The sequence below is a fragment of the Bidens hawaiensis genome, unplaced genomic scaffold, assembly GCF_021521415.1.
Source record: "Bidens hawaiensis isolate Kalapana, Puna unplaced genomic scaffold, B.hawaiensis_p1.1 tig00019547_1, whole genome shotgun sequence".
NCBI classification, from domain to species: domain Eukaryota; kingdom Viridiplantae; phylum Streptophyta; class Magnoliopsida; order Asterales; family Asteraceae; genus Bidens; species Bidens hawaiensis.
Genome location: NW_027492964.1, coordinates 338,521 through 343,693, shown reverse-complemented (window position 1 = coordinate 343,693; position 5,173 = coordinate 338,521). Strand labels below are relative to the sequence as shown.

At 32.4% G+C, this 5,173-nt stretch overlaps 1 long non-coding RNA gene across 1 annotated transcript; it reads left to right on the top strand.

Annotated features, from left to right (window-relative positions):
* Nucleotides 1-2,225: 2,225 nt before the first annotated feature.
* On the top strand, nt 2,226-3,146 carry LOC143558499 (uncharacterized). The gene is made up of 4 exons (XR_013139750.1): nt 2,226-2,284; nt 2,636-2,750; nt 2,791-2,918; nt 3,016-3,146. It is a non-coding gene; the product is annotated as an uncharacterized LOC143558499 (long non-coding RNA).
* Nucleotides 3,147-5,173: the final 2,027 nt, after the last annotated feature.

Sequence of the window (5,173 nt, the reverse complement as noted above, 5' to 3'; positions counted from 1 at the left end):
GTTAACATAAGAATGAATATACATGCATTTACAACACTTTGTGATATGCTAGAAACTAGAGGGGGACTAAAGAATAGTAAAAACATGCTAGTCGATGAGCAAGTTGCTATGTTTTTACATACCCTTGCTCATAATGCAAAGAATAGGATACTAGTCAACAGATTTCATCGGTCCGGGGAAACTGTAAGTCGGTATTTCAAGTTAGTCTTAAATGCTATATGTCGATTACACAAAGAACTCTACAAGTCACCCGTGCCAGTGCCAGATAATGAAACTGATGAAAGATGGAAATGGTTTAAGGTTAGTCAAACACATTTTTTATTAAAGATATTTTTTGCTAACATACATTAGTAAGTAATGATTTCTTTTAACTCAGGGTTGCTTAGGAGCATTAGATGGAACATACATTAAAGTTAAAGTCCCTGCTATTGATAGAAAACCTTATAGGACAAGAAAAGGGCAGATTTGTACTAACGTACTCGGAGTATGTACGAGAGACCTTTTATTTACGTATGTCTTAGCGGGATGGGAGGGTTCTGCAGCTGATAGTAGAGTTTTGCGTGATGCAATCAGTAGACCCAATGGTCTTAAAATAACTCCGGGTATGTGATAGACAATTTTCAAAGAATATACATAGATTTAAGTATGATAATTAACATAGAGTTTATGGTTAATTATAGGAACATACTACCTTTGTGATGCCGGTTATACAAATGGTGAAGGATTTTTAACTCCATATCGAGGTCAACGTTATCATCTTAACGATTGGTCTCGTCTTCCTACGAATGCTAAGGAGTTCTTTAATATGAGACATTCATCGGCCAGGAATGTTATAGAAAGATGTTTCGGAATGATTAAAGATAGATGGGCTATTTTGCGTGATAACTCATATCATCCCATAGAGTCCATGCCACGTATCATCATTGCTTGTTGTTTATATTCTAAAAAATATATTTTTTAGATTTTAAAATTTTAGTCTAATTTATTTGTAATTGTCTTGTAGTCTCACAAAGGTGCTGTGAATTTTCGTGACAAGTCATTTCCTTTCTATGACAAATTGTGTACCATATTCGGTAAGGATAGAGCTACTGGTAGTAAAGCAGTTGACCTTGGAGAAGAAGATGTTGTTCAAGAGACGCAAAAAAGCTCACCTGTTGATATTGAAGATTTTGATTTTGTTGATGAAGCCGTTCCAAATGTTGATAGATCTGAAGGACAAACAGGAAGTGTAACAAGCAAGCGCAAAAGAGGTAGAAGCACGGATGCAGATGAGATATATCGAGAGTCTTGCAAAGATATCAAGGAAGTTTTGCTTCGATTTGAGGAGATGGTGGGTGAACAACTTAGCAAAGAAGGTATGGAGGCTCGTGAAATCTATGAAAAGGTTAGTGATGAGTTGAAAGCTTTACCAGGTATCACTACGAAAAAACGGTTCAAAGCAGCTCATTTGATTGGTAAAGATGTGGATCTAGGACGTTCTTTTCTTGCGTTGACAATAGAAGAGAAAATTGAGATGGTCGAGTTGTATACCGATGGTTCAATGGGATAGTTGTGTATGGTTGAAGTATGTTTTGTATGTGAATTGGTTTTAACTATGGTTGATGTTTTTTGCTTAAAAACTATGTTTTGTATGTGAATTGGTTTGATCAATGCATATTTTGGTTGGAATTTATGCATCTTTTTATATGTTTTTTATTTTTTAATAAATATTTGTTATGAAAAAAATACTTGTGCTAATGATAAAGTTGATATAATTCTCTGTTTATTTCCTATGTACCAAACAAGAGAAATGATTCTCAGCTATATTTCTCTACTGAAATCTCTGTACTACCAAACAGAACAGTCAATTTTCATTCTCCAGACCAATTCCCTTTCTCTGCAATTCCATTTCTGAATTCCATTTCTCTGTACCAAACACCCCTTAAAGTTAAGAGTTTTATCTATACTATATTAAAATATACAAAGGAGAGACAAGAAGGTAACTTCACCCAAATCTCTTAACAACTCATAATGCTTGATAAGGACACACAAAACCCTAGATTGGTTCAGCTAGCTCACATTCACGCGGTATAATTAATCCAGATTCAAATTCAAAACATACTAGTGCGTGTCTTTTTTGTTCGAGGCGATTTTTAGGATTTTTACGCGCCGCACCTTCTTCACCCAGAATTTTTTCTAATGGACCCTCAAATTGACTATCAGAAGCAATGTTTGGGTGATAATTGGAAGCAAGGATTGGTGCTTGAAGATAGTACTGAAGTCAGACTGCTTGTTGATTTACAAGGTACTAATACGGACTTAATTGATTTTTTGCTGATTTTCTAGAAGCGAATGTTGGAATTAGGGCTGGTAATGTTTTTTAGGTATATTAAGGTTAATTTTGTTGCTGATAATGAAATTCTGGATGCTGATACCACTATGGGTGTGATTATTAAAAATACTACCGATTATATTAACCTAATGTTTATATTTAGTTGTCTTTAAATGATATGTACGGAGGTTTGATAATAATTGAAGATTGTAACTAGATTAGGATTTCATTATACTGAATGTATTCATCTATTAAACTCTTGATCTTCATCACATTGACCTGTCATTATACACGAATTAACCTAATTTTAACGTGTTTATGCAGTACAACAAGTTGTATCACTTAAAACTAAATGGGAATATGGGATTGTATGTCACAAAGGAATGTAGCTGGGATTAGTGCAAATTTGGTTATTCATCAGGTTGGCAAAGAACCATTTGTTTATTACATTTCATATATTTCATAAATATTGATAATAGATAAATTATATGTTGCAGGTTGTTAATGGCAGATCCACTCATGTTTCGTTTAGATGGTTGCCAGTCACCCTTGGTGGCTTAAATGTGTCAAAACTGAAATGAGAGATCTTCTTACTTTCAGAGTACATGTATGCATCCATAAAAGTTCATATTAAAAAATTGTCACTACTTTTTATAAATTTTGGTTGGTTATTTTGATAGGGATATGTTTTAAAAACAATGCAGATGACAAAGATTGTGATGCGATAGAGCTTGGCTTTAGTAGCTAGAAGATTGAGGCAAGAATGAACAGGTAACAGGCTTCGAGCACTTTAGCTTAGGACATTTTATGATCAATATTATTATATTACAATCTTTAATGTGGTGGTGGTTATTATTTGTATTTTCGTTTTGCAGAAGTATTGGACAACAAGATATTAACCTGAGTTGTTATCAGAAGGTAAACATAAAGTTGCTTTATTGCTTGTTTATTGTGAGTCATAACACATGTTGATAAGGGTGTGTTTGGTTTCGTTTTGTACGAACCGAACCAAAAACCGAAAATTCGGTTATTGGGTTTTTAAAATCTATCTGGTTTTCGTTTTTATTGTTGGTTTTCAGTTTCTTTATTGGTTCGATTGGGTTTTGGTTTTTGTTTTATCATTTGTGCTTAAAATTTTGAGCCTAAAAAAGAGCCAAAATATTGAATTTGATGCTTAAACTTTGGGCCGAATTCATTTTTATTAATAAATATTATATGTTGCTACACATTTGGACATAAGGTTTTTAGTTCGGTTTTTGGACTCAAATCGAAGTATTGAACCAAACCAATAACATAAAATTTGGTTTTTCAGTTGTCATAAATTCGTTTGGTTTTGAACCATTTACGCTTAGTTTTTTAATTGGTTAATGGTTAATATATTATTACACATTTCGACAAAATAATTGGTTCGTTTTTATTTTTTGTTTTCTTTTGGTTGATATCAAAACTGAACCGAAAAAATGGTTTGTGAAGAATATAATACCAAACCCTCTTTTTTTATTGGGTTCGTTTATTTAAGTTCGGATACGTCTATTGTCCCGCTTTCGTGCACACCCCTACATGTAGCTATATTTGGGTGCCTTGTTTTTTGAAGAGGGCGCCATGTATCAGTTGATGAAGTCTGCTGTTGTCACACCCCGATCAAAGGCGGAACATGCCGGGGTGCAACCGATTGCCCAAAACACAAGACACTATTAAAGTGAAAATATTTAATCAACTCATTTATTTCACAAATCAATAAACAACACATCTTGGTCATACAAACAAATTGAACACAAGTAAACAAATATATTGTTCGTTTTACTAATATCCTAATAGTCTTGGTAACGTTTTCCGTCAAGTCCTCAAGTCGATAAAAGTCAAACCTGTAACAATGCATAAAATAATATATTGTCAACACGTATGTTGGTGAGCAATTTCATAGTTTGAGTATATATAATATGAGCGAAATCTACAAATGTATATGAGACTATAAATAAAAGCATCAATCATGGCATATAAAACATATGTAAATGAGGATCCTTTCTACTCGGTAACAACCGACATACTTGGATAATGAGGCCCTATTCTACTAGCACAAGGCTAAGTAGTTAGGGGAGCGTATGATCATACTTAATGAGGCTCAACAACAACATAAAAATAAACACTCGCGCACGTAAAGCATATGAGGCATATAACACACAAAAGAGCAAGTATTCTAAGTATCATATACCCTAAAGTTTGTGGTTTGAGAAAAGTGTATAATAAACCATTATTGTTTTGAATAAGTATGCATGTTACCCCCAAAACATAAAAGGGAAAACGGGGGATGAAATGTACTCACCTAGATTGACGAATCGAGAAATAATAAATGATCGAAATGTAGAAAGCTTGCGAACGAAACGAACGAATCCAATTTGAAAGCTAAATGGAAACGAATAAATAAAATATATTAATGAACTTGAACTTTAGTTGAAACTACATTTGAAACATTGGACGAGAAGGTTCGATTGTTAATCGGGTTACCGGTAAATTTGTTAACGATTAGGGACTCATACTTAATTAATAATTTAAAATAAAATAATATTATTTTATTAGGCTTTTAAATACTAAACCAATATTAAATAGAAACAGATGGGTTTAAATCAAGAGTTCGGTTTCATAAAAAATGAATTGATAATAAAGTGTATAATCATAATATTAATGATAATGATAGTAATGATAATAATGATTCTACAAAGATATGTTAGATATATATATATATATAAGATAATGATGTTAATAATAATAACAATAATTATTTTTAATAATACTAATATTAATGGTTATAGAATAAAAAATCTTGGTATTAATTAAAGTGTTGTTGATAAAAACAATAATAAT